This window comes from Notamacropus eugenii, chromosome 2 (assembly GCF_028372415.1).
Source record: "Notamacropus eugenii isolate mMacEug1 chromosome 2, mMacEug1.pri_v2, whole genome shotgun sequence".
In the NCBI taxonomy this organism is placed as follows: Eukaryota; Metazoa; Chordata; class Mammalia; order Diprotodontia; family Macropodidae; genus Notamacropus; species Notamacropus eugenii.
Genome location: NC_092873.1, coordinates 202,772,343 through 202,795,947, shown reverse-complemented (window position 1 = coordinate 202,795,947; position 23,605 = coordinate 202,772,343). Strand labels below are relative to the sequence as shown.

The window sequence follows — 23,605 nt, the reverse complement described above, 5'->3', positions numbered from 1 at the left end:
GGGCTGGAAATCTCTTTCACTCTGCTGTTTTGTGGCTTATGCTGCTCTACAATTTGTTTGGAGTCATTTTTGCAGGTTTTTTATGGGCTGGGGTGGGGAGAGCTTCTACAGGTCTTCCTTTTTACTCTGCCATCTTGGCTCTGCCCCCAAAAGTAGATCTTGTTGGGGCAGAGCCAAGATAGCAGAGTAGAGAAAGCTGTGCTCTCCCAATAGTTCCCTACAAATGATTTTAAAATATCTCCTGGAATTGTCAACAAAAGATAAGAATAAGGTAGTCTTCCAGCACATGACAACTTAGGAAATTAGAAAGAGAAATCTGTGACATGGTGGAAAAGAAAACCTACAGCCCATATGAATGAAATACCAGTAGTGAGACTAAGTGGTGGAGATAGAAGAAGCAGTTGCTTCAGGGGCTTTCAAGGCAGAAAAGGAAACCTGGTAAGGAAACCTGGCAACTGGTCAGAAAGAGATTACAGGGTAACCCTTTGGTAGTCTTGGAATCAAGATCAGACGTTATTTGGCAATTCCATTGCTTATGTCCACTTCTGGGATATAGTTCAAGGACAAAGAGGAGCACTTTCAGTCAAGAGGAAGTGGGATCTCAAAGAAACAGTGTCACTTCAGGATCTAAGGGATCAGAGAGTGAAGAGTACTATCACTTCTGGTCTCAAGAGAGGAAGGGCATAGAGGACCAGAATCAGTTGCAGTTCCAGGTGATTAGGTCCTCTTCCTAGGTAAAGACAAGAATGCAAACCAGAAAAGCACTGATGATATATCTCCCAAAATTATACTACCTTGGAAACACTGAAAACTTCCAAGACCCCAGAATAGGCTCTGGAAACAGAAATTCAAAAAAGCCTAATACTTGAGATAGATCCCCTCCTTCCAAACAAAAAACAGAGCCCAACATTAACATAAAGTTCCAAATCAAGAAAAAGGATGGAAAAATGAACAAAGAACAAAAAAAAAAAAACCCTACCCACAAGAAGCTACTATGGTGACATAGAAGACCAAGACACAGACTCAGACAATGACAATGAAGGCAAAAGAGCTACAAGAAAAGCCCAAAAGAAAAAAAATGAATTTGACACAAGCTCAACAAAAATTCCTGGAAGAGCTGAAAACTATTTTCAAAATCAAATAATATTGGCAGAGGAAAAAAACAGATAAATAAAGGAAAACAAAATAAAAAAATTATGAAAAGGCAATTGGCAGTTTGATAAAAGAGGCACAAATTGCTGAATAAAATAACAACTTAAAAAAAGGAATTAAACAAATAGAAAAAGAAGTATGAAAGCTCATGGAAGAAAATAACTCTTTAACAAAATAGAATTGGGTAACTGCAAGCTAATGAGTCCATGAGACTATTAGAAACAATGAAATAACTTTTAGTAAAGAATGGAAATGGAGGGATGTCGATCAATTGGGGAACGGCTGAGTATGTTATCCTATATGATTGTGATGGACACTATTGTTCTATAAAAATGATGAGAGAGATGGTTTCATAACAACCTGGAAAGACTTTATGAATCCATCCAAAATGAAGTGAGCAGAATCAAGATGATGTTGTATACAGTAATGAACTACATTGTAAAGATTATCAACCGTGAAAGACTTGACTACTCTGATTATGACAATGATCCAAGATATTTCCAAAGGACTCATTTTGAAATATGCTACCCACCTCCAAATACAACTGATTAACTATAATATTGATTGAAATATACTTTTATTTCATATCTTTATTGTTTTATTTTGTTTGCATTTTCTTTTGAAACATGATAATATAGAAATATGTTTTTCATGACCACACATGAATTAATAAAAATCAAATTATTCGACTTCTTAAGGAGGGAAAAGGGCAAGAGAGAGGGAGAAAATTTGAAAATCAAAATTCTTTTGAATGATTGACTTTTTTTACAATTACATCCAACTCATAAATATTTAAAGAATTAAATATAATGAAAAAACTAAGTAGATCACATTTTTGTCACATGTAATTGACTAGATAATATAGATAATTGTTCCTAACCTGGATTTTTAAAAAATATATTCTATCCCCAAGAGATCATAAAAATGGGAAAAGGTCCCACATGTACAAAAATATTTATAGCAGCACTCTATGTAGTTGCCAAAAACTGGAAGTCAAGGGGATGTCCATCAATTGGGGAATGGCTGAATAAATTATGGTATATGAATGTAATGGAGTACTATTGTGCCATAAGAAATGATGAACAAGAAGACTTCAGAGAGGCCTGGAAGGACTTATATGACCTGATGCTGAGTGAAAGGAGCAGAACCAGGAGAACTTTATGCACAGCAACAACCACAGTGTGTGAGAGTTTTTTCTGGTAGACTTAGATTTTTGTAATAACACAAGAACTTCTTACCAAAAAAAAAAAAAAATCCCAATGGAGGATCTCAAGGCAAAATGCCTGCCACACTCAGAGAGAGAAATATGGAAGTCACTTACATATTGTAGCAGATCATGTTTGTGTATGTGTATGTGTTTGTGTATCATGTTCTGATTTGTTATATGATTTCTTTCATTTATCTTAGTCCGACTACATAGCATGACTATAGTGAAAATATACTCAATAGGAAAGTATATGTAGAATCTATACAGAATTGTATGCAGTCGTGGGGAGGGAGGGGGGTAGTGGGGAGTAGGTGGGGAGGGATAAAATCGCAATTGTATGGCAGTGATTGTTAAACATTACAAAATAAAAAAAAAATATTCAACTTATTTATTTTCAATGTTCAACAATCACTACCATAAAACTTATACTTTTCCCCCTACCTACTCTCCACTAACCCCCTCCCTCCCCAAAATGACATACAATTCTATATAGGATCTACACATACATTCCTATTGAATACATTTTCACTATAGTCGTGCTGTGTAGAAGAACTAAAATAAATGGAGGCATCATATAACAAATGAAAACATAATACACACACACACACACACACACACACACACACACACAAATGATCTGCTACATTCTGCGATTGAATTCCATAGTTCTTTCTCTGAATGTGGAAGGCATTTTACCTCAGAAGACCATTGGGAATTTTTTTTTTTTTTTTATGTCCTTGCATTGCTATGAAGATCCAAGTCTACCAGAAAAAGCTCTCGCACACTGTGGTCATTGTTGTGTACAAAGTTCTCCTGGTTCTGCTCCTTTCGTTCAGTATCAGATCATATAAGTCTTTCTAGGCCTCTCTGAAATCTTCTCATTCATCATTTCTTATAGCACATAGTATTCCATTACATTCATATACCATAATTTATTCAACCATTCCCCAATTGATTGGCATCCCCTTAATTTCCAGTTTTGGGGAACTACAAAAAATGCTGCTATAAATATTTTTGTACATGTGGGACCCTTTCCCATTTTTATGATCTCTTGGGGATACAGTCCTAGAAGCGATATTGCTGGGTCAAAGGGTATGCACATTTTTGTAGCCCTTTGGGCATAGTTCCAAATCGCTGTCCAGAATGGTTGGATGAGCTCACAGCTCCACCAACAATGAATTAGTGTTCCATCTCTCCCACATCTGTTCTGTTGTGTTTGCCAATCTGATAGGTGTGATGTGGTACCTCAGAGTTGTTTTGATTTGCATCTCTCTAATCAAAAGCGATTTAGAGAATTTTTTCATGTGATTATAGATATCTTTAATTTCTTCCTCTGAAAATTGCCTGTTCATATCCTTTGACCATTTATCAATTGGGGAATGACTTGTATTGTTGTATATGTGACCCAGTTCTCTATATATTCTAGAAATGAGGCCTTTATCCCCGAGATTAGCTGTAAAAATTATTTCCCAATATACTACGTCCCTCCAAATTTTGATTGCATTGGGTTTGATTGTACAAAAACTTTTCAGTTTAATGTAATCAAAATTATCCGTCTTGCACTTCATAATGCTTTCTATCTCTTCTTTAGTCAAAAATTGTTCCCTTCTCCATAAATCTGATAAATACACTATTCCTTGCTCCTCCAATTTGTGTGAAGTATCAATCTTTATACCTAGATCGTGTACCCATTTGGACTTTATTCTTGTGTATTTTGTCACGCATTAGTCTATGTCTAGTTTCCATCACACTGTTATCCAATTTTCCAAGCAATTTTTGTTGAACAGTGAGTTCTTATCCCAGAAGCTGGGGTCCTTGAGTTTATCAAACAGGAGATTGCTGTATTCATTGCCTACTCTCTCTTGAGTACCTAGTCTATTCCATTTGTCTACCCTTCTGTTTCTTAGCCAGTATCAAGTGGTTTTGATAATTGCAGCTTTATAATACAATTTGAGATCTGGTAGCCCTAGGCCACCTACCCTACCATTTCTTTTCATTAGTCCCTTTGATATTCTGGACCTTTTGTTCTTCCAGACAAATTTTGATATCATTTTTCCAGTTCTAGAAAATAATCATCTGATAGTTTAATTGGTATGGCACTAAATAAGTAAATTAATTTAGGTAGAATTGTCATTTTTATTATATTGGCTCAGCTTACCCATAAGCAACTGATGTTTTTCCACTTACTTAGATCTTACTTTATTTGTGCAAAAAGTGTCTTGTAATTTACAAATCATAAAGCAAATATAAATAGGTGATATTACTGTTAATATGAACCAAGAGATAAGAAAGAAAGGAGGAGGGAGAGAACACAAGCAATATAATATGCAAATATTTTCTATGTCCTAATGGGAATAAATTAGAAAACTTTATTCTTTATATTTCCAAAGTATATTAGCTTTTTGCCTGATAATTTGTGTCTTACTTATAGAGAAGCTATACCTTTCCATAGATAAAATTGCTATTTTTAATAAATGTAATTCAATTTCTCATCTGAAAATTTTCATGGTAATTTTCATGCTCATGAACCAAATTCATGACAAATTTTCTTAAGACAAATCTACTAAATCAGGCCTAAAATCTCACTTAAACATATTATTATTTTTATTTGACATTCAAAACTGAAGTTCAATCTGATAACTTGTGAATGGGCTCATTGTTTTTCTGTTGGACTTTATTTAGCTAACATTTAATCGATTAATTCTTCTAAGAATTTAGACAACATTCTACACAATTTGGTATTTCTAAATTATTAACAGTTTTATAAAAGATAGCTGGCCCATGTTTAAGGAACTTACTTCTTAGTCAGTCTTGGCAATATCAAAATTAATTTGCATTAAGTTACTTTCTACTTGTTTGGAATAGGAGACACAATAACTTCTTCTGCCTGCACTCATTTCTAGCCAGAAAAAAAGAATCATGTCTCTGGAAAGTGCATTTGGATATGTCTACTGAGCTGTATAGGGTTTCCCAAAGTCTTGGGCAGGTTTAAGCTTTAATAATTTCAGAAGTAAAAATGTGACAAACTTACAAAGATGCTATAGCACTCTTTAGTTTCATGAAGTGTGAGCTATAAATACTTTCTAACTAACAACATGGGGTATCTTGATTTTTTGCACTGAGCCATGCATATATGAGTTATGAGATAGATCTATATGACAGTTTCTCATATTGATGGATCTATAGAGGATATCTTCTTGCTTGTCCACGTTGGTCACCTGAGCTATCTTCATCAGACATTTTCTAGCAGGGCCATATCATCAAAACTTCTTTCTTTGGATGATCTTAAAGCTTGTATTAAAAACCAATCCTTTCAATCACTGAGCAGCAGCTGATGAAAACTTTTTCAAAGAGTTATTTAACTACTGATGAACCATCAACAAGAGTTGTTATATGGCATCTATTAAGAGATATACATGTCAACATGTAAAACATTAAAATAAATATTCTTTGAACTTTTTGTGTAGTGTTTACACTTCTGAAGTTGTTAAAGTTTAAAATTTCACTAAAATTTGAGGGCGTGCTCATATATTTCTCACCAAATGCATTTATTTTATCTTTTCAAGTAGAAATGCTTTTTCAGAGGGATTAATTTTTACAAAGTTTCTTATTTTCCATTAATAAAAACATTCTGGGGTAAAAAGAGTCCTTGACTTTAACAGATTTGGAAGACTAACTCAGTTAATGCTTACAACAATGATGGTGGAAGAATGAGCTTTACAGGGAAGCATAGAATTATCTCAGCATATGTTGTATTTACTCGGGATGCCATAAGATTTAATGCAACATTTAGTGAATATCAGAATTATAGGATTCCTGACAGGCACACTGGAAGAAAATAGGTGAGGGTTCAGAAGGCATTGTCAAAGAAATATCTGTTATAAACCTTGAAACTGAATCATTACCTCCCAAAACCTATGGTGTTTTCTGTGTTCATGATATTTAATTCTTAGTGTACAAGTTGGCACAGAACTTGCTCAACAACATATACAACAAGAGGACATTTGGAAAAAAAGAGAAAGCCATCCAGAAAGCATATATTTCAGAGGTTACCCTGCTCCATTACATGGGATTATTCTCCTGTTTCTTTCTCAGAGTTAAGAATATCAACAAATTCAGTTTAATTACTTCACAAATGAATAAATTGTAGGTTTGAACTTATTCTGATTTAACCTGTTGCTCACAGACAACTTCAGAGTAGGAAAGTGGCTGTTTCCCCCTGCTCCCATTAAGGTGATTGAAATCAGGTCTTAATAACCCCACAAAACAACCTTTATCTTTTCCTAGTGAATAGAAATAGAGTATGATTTTTTGTTGCCTCGTTGTTGCATTCCTATCTGCCTCCAATAATTCCTGAAAGTGTTAGAAAAGCACACAGTTATTGCTCAGACAAGATGTAATCTTGAGAAGTCTCTTTTACTTTTCATCAAATACTAGGTGAAATCAATATTCTGTACTCTATAGCCATGTGTTCCTGGAGTTACAGTATTTCATTCTCACCAGGTAAAAATATTACTGGAGTTTCTGTTATTGGGGTCTACCTATTCTTAAGTTGCCATAACTCTCTTACCATAAACCTCATTTTATCTGTGATAACAATCAAATTGCATTTTTTGGGTTAGTCTGGGAACCATAGTACCATTTACAAAATAGTTCCTAAGGAAAAAAAGTAATTTCTAGATTCCAATTAGTTTACAAATGACTTTGAGGATATATAATCTTTATGGATATTGGAATGTTCATACTGTTTTATAAAAAGTTGAGATATATAGGAAAGGTTAAAAGAGTTAATTAAGATTATTTCAATGATTCCATCTCTAGTTCTTATTGATTCCTTAAGTGGTAGCAATTTTTCATATAGCTCAGGGTGAAATAATTCACATTTTTATTTAAACATAAATTTGCATAGTGCTTACTCCATAGAATTTCTAACATGATATCATGTATGACTTGTTATTTTATATTGTTTTTAACTCTGGAAACTATACATATACCATTTAAAGTATGATAAGGCTTTACTGAGAGTATCTATGGAGATTTGAGTCAATTTCTTCTACAATCTATTGCCTTGGACCAAATAAATGCCCTCTCATTTCCTGTGGATTTAATGGTAATGAGTCGCTTTATGGTGGTCCGGAAGAAATAGGTGTGTGGGCAAACAGCGATGGAAGAAAGAGGGAAAAGAAGATAAGGAAAGAAGTTAGAAATGTATTGGAAATGAGATCATCTCCTAAGCCAAACTCTTGTAAGATAAATATCTAGGTGATATATTATTATAGTGTTGGAATGGCTGTAGATTGATCCAACTAATTCTGAAAAGCATTTTGTAATTATGCTAAAAAACAGTAACAAGAAAGATAGAGATCTTTTGATCCAAAATGGATTCTTGGGAGGTAGAAGACAGAGAAAAGGTCACATAAACACTTAAATATTTATAGATGTCCTTTAATAAGTAAGAAATGGAAATTAAGTAGATTCTCATTCATTCCAGAATTGTTTAACAAACTATGGAATAGGAATGTAATGCAATAGTCCTATGCCATAAGAAACTATGGATATGAAAAAATTCAGAGGGGTATGACAGAATGGATACAGAAAGAAATAAACAGTGGAAAATAATATGCATAATGACAAAAATATAACTAGGAGTGGAAGAAGAAGAAGAAAAGGAGAGGAAAAAAAGAGGCGAAACTGAACAACTGTTTAATTATAATGTGAATGCATATCTTTGGAGATAAAGTAATAAAATTCACTTTTTTTCTTTGTAGAGGTGGACATTTGCATATACTCAGATTTAATTGACATGTTTGGTTAATTTATTTTTTCTGAAATGCTATTTTTCCCATTTCCTTTTTTTAACTCATTATTACAAAGATTAATTTGTTGGGAAAGGGAAGGGATAGAATGTGTTGATTTAAGATAAAAATATAGCAATAAAATTCAAAAATTAGAAAAAATGTAGGTGATAGGGAAAGAGAAAAATGAGGCAAAAAAGGAAATATCCATAGATTACACAATTGTCAGTGATAGTTTGGTTTAGTTAAAACATATGGTCATGCCAATAATACCCTTCACTCATTCTTCATCATAATGTGTGCATGATTCTGGATTCTCCACGACTGTACCAGTTTAGTTCTAGGTCTGGTAGTTAGGTCCTTCCTAATCACAAATGCTTTAGCTATGGGCCTGTTTTCTGTGTACTAGCCTCACTAGCTTCAGTAGGGAGCTCATCAAGAAGTTGACTGTAGTATGGCTAAATTTATAACTATAACATCTCTCAAAAATCAGCTACTAAGTAATTGAGGCATCACAGTTCTTGAAATTTACACATTACCTCTCCTCATTTCTCAAAGTGTGATGAGATAGAGAGATAAAACCTTCTTATTATTTTTCTTAACTATACCATATGACCACATCTATAGTCTGGCAAGATTCATATGATTCATTTTCATATTCAGCTGTTATTTTTTTAATTAAAAACACTAAGTGGTTTTAGTATGTCATCTTAAATTAGAATCTTTTCATACTATATATTGCTGTGTTCCAGTGGAATGAATTCACAGCTAAGCCTTGCACAGGGTAATAAAAATTGCTACATACTCACTGATTCTGGCAAAAGAAGATTAAAACCCTGAAGTCAGTGACTCTGAGTCAACTGAAAGTAGATAATTGCCTCCTACTACCAAAGATATAACTCTGATCTCTGGCCAGACAAAAAAAAATCAAACAACTGTCAAGTGATATCAAGAATCCACCAGTGCTCAAGTTCCTAAAATTTTTATATTCATAAACAAGTAGAAGGAAACTCAGTTTTTAGCTTTGACCAAAATGAATAAATCCAAATCAGAAACAGTACCAGTGCCGATATTCCCTTTGAGGTGATTTCTAGGAAATCTTTGCTGTCAGAATATTAATATTTTACAAAATAATTCTTTCTTTTAAAGAAGTGGGTAAAAATAGTGCTAGTAGACTTCTAAGTCTACTTTATCTCTTTAAAACTAATTCCTTTCATATGACTTCATTTCAACACAAATTAACAAATATTTGTTAGACATCTACTGACTGACTTGGGAGCTAAGAACACAAATATACACAAACAAAAGTGATATCTCCTAAATTTTCTATTGGGAGATAACAATATATAAAAGGTAACTCAATAGAAAATAATACAAGAAGCTACAAAGCACTAATCACTAACAAGATCAAGAAAGGTCCCTGACAGATGGGGAGAGTGTACTGAATCTTGAAGAATGGCAAAAATTCTGAAAGGCAGAAATGATGAGATTTTTAATTAGAGCCAAGAAGCAATTGTGTAGAAAGAGATTCAAGATAGAATGGTGAGTTTGGCAATACAAAAGCAGGGCTGTTTGTGAACAACTGAAGGGGAATAATATGAATAAAGAAAGTCTGCAAAGGTAAGTCTGTGTCAGATTGATAGAGACTTTAAAGACTAAACTGAGGAGTTATCCCTCTACAAAATTATGCTTTATCATCTCAACTGTGTCCTGACCACAGAGAGATAATAATTTTACTCTACTCCAATTGAATCTTTATACTATTGGCTGTAGAGGTTATTCCAAACATTACTTTCTTTTTTCAAGCTTTCCATTACCCCCACCTTCTCAGAAAAGGATGTTACTGCCTACCTTACTCAGAAAAATAATTCATTACCATGAACTCCCTCTTCTCTTCTATCCCTTAGCTCACAAGCAGTTAATGATATCCCTCAATATTTTCTTTATTCTAGACCCTAATGAAGTGACCTTCTTTTTGTCAAAGCAAGTCCCTCTACACATATCTTTAATCCTATTCCCTCCTATAATCTCCATCAGATAGTCCCCAATGTTATGGCTTCTTATATTCATTCTCTCACACAATTATTTTTCCCCTTCTTCCTATAAACACTCATTTCTCTTCCAAAAACCAAAATTCACTAAATTCTATTACCCCTCTAGATATTTCTTATTTCTTTTGTACCTATCTCAGTCTAACTGCTTGAAAAAAACACTTGATACAATGCTTTCACTTCCTCTCCTACAATTTTCTTTTCAATCAACGATCATGAGGCCTCTCTGAAGTCTTTCTGCTTATCATTTCTTATAGTACAATAATATTCCATTACATTCATATACCACAACTTGTTCAGCCATTTTCTGACTAAGGGGCATCACCTCAAACTTCCAGTTCTTGTCCAACACAAAAAGAGCTATTATAAATGTTTTTTACATGTGGGTCCTTTTTCCATTTTTATGACCTCTTCAGGATACAGGCGTAGAATTGGTATTGCTGGGTCAAAAGGTATGCATATTTTTATAGTTCTTGGGGAATAGTTCCAAATTGCTCTTGAGAATAGTTGGATCAGTTCACATCTCCACCAACAAGAAATTAGTTTTCCAACTTTCCCACATCTCCAACGTTTATCATTTTCCTGTTTTTCATGTTAGCTAATCTGATATGTGTGATGTAGTAACTAAGATTTGTTTTGATTTGCATCTCTCCAATCAACAGTGATTTAGAGCATTTTTTCATATGACTATAGAGAGCTTTAATTTCTTCCTTTGAAAACTGCATGTTCATATCTATTGACTATTAATTTGGGAAAGACTTGTATTCTTGTAAATTTGTCTCAGTTCTCTATGTATTTTATAAAAGAGGCCTTTATCACAGATAGTAGTTGCAAAAATTCTTTCCCAGTTTTCTGCTTTCCTCCTAATCTTGGTTTCATTGGTTTTGTTTATACAAAAACTTTTCAATTTAATGTAATCAAAATTATCCATTTTGCATTTCATAATGTTCTATATCTCCTTTATGGCCACAAATTCCTCCATTCTCCATTAATATGACAGATAAATTATTTTTTGCTCTCTTAATATGTTTATAGTATCAGTCTTTGCATCTAAAATGTGTACCCATTTTGACTTTATTTTGGTATATGGTATATTATGGTGTCAGACTTTGGTCTGTACCCAGTTTCTGCCATATTATTTTCCAGTTTTCCCATCAGTTTTTGTCATATAATGAATTCTTATCCCAGAAACTGAGGTGTTTGGGTTTATCAAACAGTAAGTTGCTATAATCATTGACTACTGTGTGCTGTGTACCTAACTTATTCCATTGATCTACCCCTCTCTTCCTTAGCCAAGTGGTTTTGACTTGAAATTTATTTTAATGTTAACGCTCTGTTTCGAGAGTATGGGAACATTGTCACAGACTTCAGGCTTTTTCACGCTGCTGTGTTTAGAGGTAGTTTTGAGCATTTGGAAGCTTTCAGTACTTCTAAGGTGGTGTGTTTCAGGGACAGATTTTGTCACTGGTCTCATGAGTTCTGCCCTCATTCTTAGCCAGGAAAGGTCCCTGATATATTTTAGCCACAAGCCATATTGATCCTCCATATTACTGAACCCTTGGGACCAAAAGTGATACAGTTCCTCAGAGTCTCTACTCCCTTGGGAAACAACACTGCTTCTCAGGTTTCCTGACATCTTTGGAATGAAAACACTCTTCTCTGCCCTGGAACTGTGACTCAGAAGTGCTTATGGGTAATGAAGTTTCCAACTAGCACATTATCTTATGCCCAGTGCTTTCATAGGTGTCCCCTATAATCTCCTTATGAGCAGTTTCCAGATCCTTTTGCCCTGCGGTTTGAGAGCTTTCATTAAATTCTCTTTCCAACCTCCCAAGTCAGGGGTGAGGAACCTGTGCCCTTGAGACCACATGTGGTTCTCTAAGTCCTCAAGTGATGTTGACTTTGAATTTGCCTGAAAACAAACTTCATAGAACAAATCCCCTTAATAAAAGGATTTGTTCTATAAAACTTGGACTCAGTTTAAAGGCCTTAACCAAGGACCTGGGAGGATCTATATACATATGGCATTAATAAAGCCAGATGGGAAATGAAGAAGAAAATAATAGAAATTAGCACATTTATACCTGATTGACACAGTGGCTTCTGAATCAGACATTATATAATTCACATCTTAATGACCGTATGCTACACTAGAACTTATAAATATATATATAAATCAGAAATAAATTAATTCTTTTTTACATTTATTTATTTTTCGTTTTCAATGTTCATTTCCACAAGATTGTGAGTTCCAAATTTTCTCCCCATTGTTCCCCTTCTCCCATCCCAAGATGGCATGCATTCTGATTACCCCTTCCCCCACTTTGCCATCCACTTTATCATACCCCCCCTTATCCCCTTCACCTTTACATTCTTGAGGGTCAAGATACATTTCTATTCCCTATTGCGTCTATATCTTATTTCATTGTTGCATGCAAAAACAATTTTTAACGTTTGTTTTTAAAACTCTGAGTTCAAATTCTCTTCTTTCTTTTCTTGCAACTCACCCCTTTTGAGAAGGCAAGCAATTCAATATAGGTTATCCATGTGTAATCATGCAAAACACTTCCTAAATAGTCATGTTGTGAAAGACTGTATTTCCCTCCATCCTATCCCATCTCCCAGTTAGTCTGTTTTCTCCTTTGATCTTGTCCCTTTTCTAAAGTGTTTGTTTCTGACTATCCCCTTCCCTAATCTGTCCTCCCTTCTATAATCCCCCCATCTTATCCCCTTCCTCTCTACTTTCCTGTAGGGGAAGATACTCAATTGAGTGTATATGTTATTCCCCCCTTAAGCCAAATATGATCAAAGTAAAGTTCTCTCATTTCTTCTCACTTCCTCCTTCTTCCCCCTCATTGTAAAACCTTTTTCTTGCCTCTTTTATGTGAGATAATTTACCATATTCTATCTCTCCATATCTCCTTCTCCCAATATATTCCTCTTTCATCCCTTAATTTTATTTTTTAGATATCCCTTCATATTCAACTCACTCTGTGCCATCTGTCTGTCTATCTATCTATCTATCTATCTATCTATCTATCTATCTATCTATCTATCTATCTATCACCTATCTAACTGTCTGTCTGTCTGTCCTCCCACTACTGTAATACTCATTGGTTACAAATATCATCTTTCCATGTAGGAATGTAAAAGGTGCAACTTTAGAAAGTCCTTTACGGGTTTTCTTTCCCATTTGCCTTTTCATGTTTCTCTTGATTCTTGTACTTGAAAGTCAAATTTTCTATTCATCTCTGGACTTTTCATCAAGAATGCTTAAAAGTCCTCTGTTTCATGGAATGTCCATTTTCCTCATGTAGGATTATATTCAGTTTTGCTGGGTAGATGATTCTTGGTTTTAATTCTAGTTTCTTTGAACTCTAGAATAGCATATTCCAAGCTTATTGATCCCTTAATGTAGAAGCTGTTAGAGCTTGTGTTATCCTGATTATATTTCCATAATACTCAATTGTTTCATTTTGGCTCCTTACAATATTTTCTTCTTTGGGTGAAAACTCTGCAATTTGGCTACAATACTCCTAGGAGTTTTCCTTTTTGGGATCTCTTTCATGAGGTGATCGGTGGATTCTTTCCATTTTTATTTTACCCTCTGGTTCTAGAATATCAGGGCAGTTTTCTTAGATAATACCTTGAAGATGATGTCTAAGTTCTATTTTTTTGATCATGGCTTTCAGGTAGTCCATCAATTTTTTAAAATTTTCTCTCCTGGATCTATTTTCCAGGTCAATTGTTTTTCCAATGAGATGTTTCACATTATCTTCTACTTTTTCATTCTTTTGGTTCTGTTGTATAATTTTTAAATTTCTCATAAAGTCATTAGATTTCATTTGTTCCAGTCTAATTTTTAAGGAATTATTTTCTTCACTGAGTTTTTGGACCTCCTTTTCCATTTGGCCCATTCTGCTTTTTAAGGCATTGTCCTCATTGCCTTTTTGGACTTCTTTTTCTATTTGGTTACTCTAATTTTAAAGCAGTTATCTTCTTCAGTAATTTTTCGGGTTTCTTTTAGCAAGCTGTTGACTCCTTTTTCATGATTTTCTTGCATTGTTCTCACTTCTCTTCCCAATTTTTCCTTTACTTCTCTTACTTGATTTTCAGATTCCTTTTTAAGCTCCTCCATGGCCTGTAACCAATTCATATTCCTTTTGGAAGCTTATTATTGAGGAGCTTTGACTCTGTTTTTCTCCTCTGGTTGTATAACCTGATCTTCCTTGTCACCAGAGTAAGATTCTATATTGAGTTCTTTTACAATGTTTACTCATCTTCCTAAACAAACACTTGATTTTCTAACTCTTTGTCAACATAGGACTCTGCTTCCAGTGGTGGTATGGGGTGGGGTTGCATACTGTCCCAGACTTCAGGGATTTTGGATGAGCTGATTGACTCCCCACCTCCTGTGGCCCCAGAAACAGCCTCTGATGCTGCAGCTGCTGCAGCAGGCCACTGACAACTGCAGATGCTATTGACTGCTGCTGCCACACCTGTCCCCACTGCCCTGAGATTGGGTTGGAAAGGGCAATACCTGAAGCATTTCTCTTCCACCAAGATCCCACAGGGTTTTCCCGCTGACCTCTTTGGCATTTGTGGGTTGAGTATTTTGGAAACTGACACAGCTGTGAATCATTTAGTACTTGAGGCCTGTTCCAGTCCCATCTGTTCTCATGCAACCCACACTGGACTATGATCCTCTCCCTCCCTGGTGCAAAAGACCTTTCCTCTCACTTTTCCAGGCTGTCTTGGGCTGGTGATTTGTTTCACTCTGTCATTTTGTGGGTTCTGCAGCTCTATAATTTATTTAGTCATTTTTACAGGTATTTGTGAGAGAAGAATATATTGGGAGGAGAAAAGGAGAAATAGAATCGAGGCAAACTATCTCTCATAAAAGAGGCAAGAAAAACCTTTTTCAATGGAGAGGAAAAGGGAAGGCAAGAAAGAAAAAGTTAAGCTTACTCTCATCACATTTGGCTTTAGAAGGGAATAAAATGCACATTCAATCTGTTATGAAAATCTGTCTTACACTACAGGAAAGTGGGGGAGAAGGGGAGAAGTGGGGTGGGGCGATTGATAGAAGGGAGGGCAAATGGGAGGAGGGTGTCATACCAGATTGAGTGTGATAGAAGGGAGAGAAGATTGGGGCAAGGGGTAATCAGAATGCATGGTGTTTTGGGGTGGGGGGAAGAGAGATGGGGAGAGAATTTGGAACTCAAAATCTTGTGGAAATGAATGTTGAAAGTCAAAAATAAATAAATAAATTTTAAAAAGCGGAAAAAAAAAGAATTTTTTTTGGGAGGGGGGGGTTACTGAATACTTTTATTCTGCATATAGAAGCCACTAAGGATTTGTCCTGTGGGCTTGTTGGGTTGCATCACAAGTACATGGCTCCACACATCAACAGTAGGGTTAGGGGTGAGAATAGGTCAATCTATCCCAGTCACAAGATGAAAAAGGGTCTTCTGACAGAGAGCCAGATGATCAGGTAGTCTCCAGTATAAGACAGTTCTAGTGAAGCAGTCAGAATTTCACAGAAAGGTTGAAGGGAGGGGGAAGTTAAGCAGCAGAGGCCCCTGTCCCCAAAACAAGACTGGTCTAGTACTTGGTGCTGCCCATTCTTAGGACCAGAGCAGACTTCTATAGAGATGACTGGGGCCTGCAAGCTCTAAGGCCTCCTAGTTACAGAGTTTACTTGGTCTGAGGATTTCTGAAGTTCCTTCCAGCAAATTTAGCCTTGCTGCCCAGTTCTTTCTTAATTCTGAGAAGCTGGTTATACTTGGCTAGACACTCAGATCAGCAGGGGGCACCTGTCTTGATCTGCCCAGCACAGAGACCCACCACCAGGTCTGCAATGAAGGCATCTTCAGTCTCCCCAGAATGATGGGAAGCCATTACTCCCTACCCATTGGATTGGGCCAGCTTGCATGCCTAGAGATATTAGTCACAGAGTCAATCTGGTTTACTTTGAGTAGGAGGCAATTGCGTCATTCATAGCCTTTTCAATTTGCTTGGGATTGATCACTATGAGATCATCTCCTACCCACTTGGATGCCAGCACTAGCAGTGAAATTTTTCCAAGCTTCCCAATCATTGTAGTCAAAGGGATCTTCAATAGACACCACTGGATATTCCTTGATGAAGGTCTTGTAGAGGTCTCCAAACTCAGAAGGGGAGATGTATCTGCTGGAATCATCAGGAGACTTGAAGTCCTAGTCATATTTCCCAGATTGGAAGAATTCAGAGGCAGCCACATCCATGCCAATTACAACTTTATCAGTTTATCCAGCCTTACCAATAGCATTCTTAAGCAGGTCCAGAGTTTCTTTATTCTCCAGGATGTTAGGAGCAAAGCCACCCTCATCCCCTATGTTGTGGTAGACCTCAGCTCCAATGAGCATGGCCTCCTTAAAGTTTGCTGCTCCAATGGGGAGGATAATGAACTCCTGCATGGCCAACTTGTTACTATCATGGGAGCCACCAGTGATCACGTTGAAGGCTGGAACAGGCAGGATGACTTCATCATTGCCTGCAAGGTCAACAATATGATGGTACAGGGAGATACCTTTCTCAGCATCTCCGACCTTACAAACAGCCAGAGACACTCCCAAAATGGTATTTGCACCAAATTTATATTTATTCTCAGTGCCATCCATCTCTGTCATCAATCTGTGGATCTCCTGCTCCACAACATTCAATTTCTTGCTAATCAGGGTCAGGGCAATAATTTTACTGATGTGTTCCACTGCTTTTGTGACACCTTTCCCCATGTAGTGGGTCTAATCATTATCTCAGAGCTCCAGGGCTTCATGGATACCACTAGAAGCACCACTGGGCACAGCAGCTGGGAACTGACCTTTTTCAGTGTAGAGATCAACTTCAACAGTAGGGTTTCCACCAGAATCAAAGATCTCTCTTGCCTGGATCTCGTAAATAGACATGTTGAGTTTCTGGCTAGGACTTCCTCTGCTGAGCTCAGAGAACAGAGGCTGAGGGGAAGAAATCTTAATAACGGTGAAATAGACCAATTTTAATTTTATGCCTGAAAAATGGGGATTTATAAGAATGTTAATGGGTATCTACAAAATGTGAAATATTCGAAAATAAAATAATAAGATATATTGCATATTTTAATTTCAGACAAATGAATCAAGCAACTATTAATGAGATGCTGAAATAACAGCCATCATAGAATTCTGGGACAGATGGATTTATGTGAAAATTATATGAAGTATTTAAAGAGTATATTTATCACACTTATGCCACAAAAATAATTCCACAAAATAGAAAGAGAACTGTTTTTTCACAATATTTTCATGTGATAAAAATTGTCTTAAGATGAAAATCAAAGAGAGAGAAAGAGCCATAGACCAATTTCTAATCAATATTCATGAAAAATTTATTCAACGAAATTTTCATAGATATGTATCCTGGACATAATTTTCTGACCAAGTTGGATTAGTTATAGAGATATAAGGATTCTTGAATGTTAGGAAAAGTATTAGTACAAAAAATGACAAGAGCATAAGTAACAAAAGTATGACTATTTCAACTGATTAAAAAAAAACTTTTGACAAAGTAAAGCAAAACTTTTTGTTAAATATATAAAAACCACAGACTTTATGGAAGGGTTTTCCTTTTATATGATGAAATGGAAATGTAAACAAGTTTCAAAAGGAAAAAAATGACCTTCAACTTCCCTCTTCTTTGATAGAATACTGAAATTACTAACCATGGAAATGCAATAAGAGAACAAAATTAAAAACATAAACTCTAGCAAGAAGAATATGAAATTCCCCTTATCCACAGATAATAGAAGAACCCAGTGAATCAGTAAAGGAACTACAATACCTTCAGTGAGATGGGAGAAAACAAAATAAATCTACAAAACTTTCAGTACTTCCAGTCAACAGTAAGAGTTAAAAAAGAAATAGTAAATCAAATTCCATTTAAAACAATAACAAAATAAGTAGCATTATATTTTTATGTTAACATATCAAGGCAAATGCCTGGTTTAAATGGATACAAATTTAACAAAAAACAACTGCAGAAATAAAGATAGTTAACTACTTAGGGAGGTATATCTTTGTAAAGTTTACTGCCTGATACTATAAAATTAGAAAAATCAAGTTATATATTTATTTGTATGTTAATCAGCATGTCAAAGATAATTTTTAGATCTAGATAAAAGAATAGCAAAATTATGTTGAGAAACAAGGAAGCTATGATCCCAAGAGAAATTGTAAGGAAAGTGCAAATGACAGGTTTAGAAACTGCATTAACATACTTCAAATACCATTAAAATGAATGATCATTAAAATTATTTTTTGATATTCAGGTCAGGTAACCAATCATATAGAGAACTATACATTTTTCTTTGGTACTCATAACCTCCAAAACCTCTCAGAAACAGAGATTATGGGTCGAGGGTGAAGAAACTTCAGTGTCTTCATGGACTAGTATACTAAGAACCAAATATATATATATATATATATATATATATATATATATATATATGTATATATATATATATATATATACATATATATATGCATGTGTGTGTGTGTGTATGTGTGTGAGTGTGTGTATACATATATATGTATATGTATGTATACACACATACATATATACACATGCACATGTATACATATGTACATTATATATGTTATACACACACACACACACACACATATATATACCTCTGTCAATTAATATGTACCTTGAACTCTCTCATTATTTTTATTCCACTGTTCAAAATCCTACAGGAAATTAGGTTGCACTAGTAAGCATTAACCAAGGGTTTGCAACAAAATAACTTTTAATATCTTAGTTCTCCTCTTTCCAATGCTGTGGAGATCCAACCTCCAAAGTGAAGAAATTTTCTAAGACCTTGTCATCATTATATATTGCAAAAGGTGTTTGCAGGATAATGGAAGAACAGAGGGAAAAAATATGACTCATGTCTAGGCTAGAAAAGGAGCTTAACTCTGCTCTCCCCTCTTCCCCACACAAACTCTTGCTCCTCCTTAAAATTCTGAAAATCCAAACTGCAAGCCAGAGTAATCAGCTCAAGCCATCATAGTACCAGCAAGGCAGCAATGTGAACTGGCAAATTAAAGAACTGAGAACTAGAGGGAATGGGACCAGATAGCATGTAAATGGGACAGTGGATATTGGTTTGTTTAAAAATCTAATTAAATTGATAAGAACTTTAGCTAATCTGATCTCAAAGAAGAGGACAAAAAGTAATCAATAAAATAGCAAATGAGCAAGGTGACATCACAAGCAAACCAGAGAAAATTTTTTAAAAAGAATTATCAGAACAAATTATGTACACTTAAATATCAACAAACTAGAAACATAAATCTATAAACTTATGCACAAAAAACAGACGAATTCTTTAAAATACAAATTTCTCAGAGTATCAGAAAACTAGTTCAAAATCTTATAAAACCAGATCTCAGAAAAGGGAATTGAACCAGTCCTAAAGGAACTAGCAAAGGAGAAAGGAATTTATCAAAAAATAATTTCTTAAGATTAAGTTAGGTTTATACTAAGGATACAAAGATTGCTCAATATTAGATAAACAAACCTCCTGATTAATCATGTTAAAATCTAGAACTTCCAAAAGTACAGAAAGGTACAGAAAAAGTCTTTCACAAAGTACAATGCTCCCTTATACTAAAAACTCTCTAAAGTGTCAATATAGAAGACTCTGTTCTAATATCACAAATATAGATATACCTACGTCTATCTATACACTTCTCTCTCTCTCTCTCTCTCTCTCTCTCTCTCTCTCTCTCTCTCTCTCTCTCTCTCTCACCAGAGGTAGACATCATGTGTAAAGAGGACATTACAAAATTTTCCATATACATGTGCATACATGCATGCATATACATGCACATGTGTGACTGTATGTTTGTGTGTATATGTACATGCATACATGCATGTACAGGCATGTGTGCATACATATGTGTGTCTAATAAAAACAAAACCCAGGAACAATAATACAAATGGAAATTTCATTCTAAATAACTACAAATGCATAAAATATCTGGGGCTTTTTCTACAAAAGTGAACCAAGTTTTGTGTAGTTTCAACTGGAAAAAATTCCTTAACTAAAGAATAACTTAATTATTTGAAGGGCTATTCACTACCCATAGCTAGACCAGGTCAATATAATAATGATGACTAGCAAAGTTAATTTACCTTTTTAATGCTATTCCCACAAAATTACCAAGGTGATATTTTACAGAACTTCATAAAATTAAAAAAAAATCATTTGGAAAAACAAAAGATCTAGAATATAGAGAGAAAATATGAAAAGAGACAAGAAAAAAGGTGGTATGGAACTTTCCAGCCTCAAAACAAATTATAAAATGTCGGTCATCAAAATTATCTAAATTGGACAAAAATATCAGGATAAATCATTGCAACAGACTAGACAAGGGAGAATCAGAAACTATGGGATTCAAATTTCCCATTGTTTGATAAAGTGAAAAACATGAATTACTTAGAACAAAATTTATTTGATTAAAATGGTCAAAAGATATGAAAAGTTCTGAAAGGAAAAACTGCCAAATATTTGCATCAAATTTCTCTAAGGTGTTTCCACTTAGCACATGCATATGCATATATACACATATGTACATATGTGAGTGCATACTTCATGGATGTTACTGTGTGTGTAATAGCCATTTATCACAGATAAATAATCAAAGGATATGAACAGGTCTCAAAAGAGAAATTGCAAAAAATTTAAAAATCACATAAAAGTATATTGTAATTCACTGTCAATGAAAATTGAATGAGATTTCACCTCATTCAAAGATAACTCCCTCCCCCCCCAAATGGCAATAGTCAGTTATCGAGGGGTTGTGGAATGATAGGCACACTAATATATTTTTGGTAGAACTATGAAACAGAATTGGTGATTAGGACATTGATAACTCTAGAGGAAGGCTTTTCATTATAGTGGTTTAGATGCAAACACACGTTTATGTAGTTAGGGAGAAGGTGGGTAGTGAAGAGATAGACATTGAATTTATAAGATCTGTTTTGTGTTATGAATGGTGTCAAGAAGGTTAGAGATTTTGTGGCACTGAAATAAGCTTTCAAGAAAGGTATCATAGAAGAATTATTGATCTAGGCTTAGTCAAAATCATACAACAGTAAATTTTAGTGAGTGAAATATTACCAATTATTAAATTTCTCTGAATGTATTCAATGATCCTGGAGTAGATATTGAAAAATAGGTGGGGTTAGCCAGAAATGAGGATTCATAAATAAAACCGGTGGGAAACTGGGATCTATGGGATTCTAGGTTAGTAGTTAATGAAACATTACTGTGATACACTTATCAGTTAAGAAATTAAGATTATGATAAGAAAAGATTGCTCATATTATAAAGACAAGCAGATTGAGGAAGATCAATATGGGAAATAAGAACTGTCCTATGAAATTAAGTTTTCATGAAAGGGATTAAGCACTGATTTAGCATAAATGAAAGAGAGATAGAGATAGAGTAGGAGTTTGAAATAAGAGATGAAAATTTTGAAGTTCCAAAAACTGTACAGGCGATGAAAATTCAAAAGAAAGACAAGTCTAAAATATGACCATTTCAGTGTGTCCTCCATCCCAAAGAAGGGTGGGGGAGTTTGAACTACTGAGAAATCCGGATGTCATTTGGGTCATCAACATGAATATATGACCTTATCTGAAAATTTATTCAACAGTCTGCCTCTGAATCCCCTCCAACTCTCTGCTAAAAGGAGGGAGGTATGTTTCTTCATTTTCCCACCAGCACCTAGAATGATTACTGTAATTTCCCAGAGATGAGGTTTTTTGTTTTGTTTTTTTTTTTTAGTTTTTTGCCCTTGCATTTTCTTTTGAAAGTTAAAAGGTCTCATTTGGCCAGGAAATTTTAGGAGTGACCTTGTCTTGAGGTAACAAAATGAGCTAAATTGCTTCCCCATCTCTTTTATAGAATAAAGCATGATTCTTAGGCTATGGAAGGTGATGAGTGATAATATTTTGATGGCAATACAAGAAGTTCAGAAAAGACAATGCAATTAACTGAATTTGAAATTTTGCAGATATAATTAATACTGCTACTCTCAAGATTTTATCTTATGGCTTATTTGAAACACAGTGCCTCTAAGGATGATTATATGTGAGCTACAGAGTAATTGTCTTTCCTTTTGTTTAAGTACACTCCACAGATGGTATTAATTGAGATTATATGAAGGGTAGAGTAGCAGGAAGTGGCAATCCTCAGGTGCCCTCACTAATAAAGAAAATTCCACCTTCTTTCTGAAGCTATAGGAACCATTGCATATTTTTATTGTTCTTATGTCTACATTCAGTCCACTCTCTTGGAAAATCTGCTACCAAATCCTTTGTCACACTAAGGTTCACATGGCCTCTTCCCAGGGTATTTACATTTTAACAAGAATAAAAAACTTAGCTAAAGTGATTGATTTTTAAGGGGAAGAATTTCAATCTTCTGTCTGTAAGTGGGAGAAAATCTTGAGAAATCCTATGAGTCTTCCCAGTACCTCTCAAATCAGATTTTGCTGAATGAATAAATTCACTAGGAATATACTTCCTATGATTAAGACCAGCTCTGCTACTATCGTCATATTTAACGAGTGGATTTCACCTTTGAATCCCTTTGAAGTCAGAGCCAAATGCTACTTTAGAACATCTAGATAGAGGCATAAAGTTTAGTTAGTGTCAACAAACTCAAGATCAGGTGCAATAGGAATTTAACCAAGTCAATTCAGTAAAATTAAAAGTACATATTAAGTGTGTACTATGTGTCAAACACTGTGCTAAATACTAGTAATACAAAGAAAGAGAGAAAAAAATATGAAAGAGCTTACAGCATTCTCTGGATTCTCTTGCCTAAATGGTTGACTTTTTGTCACCATTTAGGTCCACAACATCAGGTCTGTGTGAACCAAATACTTGTTTATTGGTCCACAGCAATGGCCGTTGACTGACTTCGTTATCAAGCTGTTCAGAAGCTTAAACAGCAACACAAACAGAGAGAGAAAGAAAAACATCATTATTCTTCTTAAGTTCTCTCTATCCCAAAGTAAAAGTAAATGTAGGAATAGTTACCCAAGTATAAATCAAGTTGCATTCAAAACAGTTTACACCAAAATCACCATATCCTCCTCCCCAATGCTTCTAAGAGCAATTGATCAGGCAAATTATCCTCCTATGATAGATAAAAAGACGCCACCAGGTCTGAGTCTTTGTATAGTTTTTTTTTTCAAAAAAGTTTAGGATAAAAAACAAAAGATAATAATTTCAACCCATGGATCATCAATTTTTTCATATATCATGATAGGTGACCAAATATTAGCAAAAGATAGAAATCTTTCATA

At 34.8% G+C, this 23,605-nt stretch overlaps 1 pseudogene; it reads right to left on the bottom strand.

Annotated features, from left to right (window-relative positions):
- Positions 1–16,243: 16,243 nt before the first annotated feature.
- On the bottom strand, positions 16,244–17,152 carry LOC140522910 (alpha-enolase pseudogene; annotated as a pseudogene).
- Between the last annotated feature and the right edge of the window lie 6,453 nt (positions 17,153–23,605).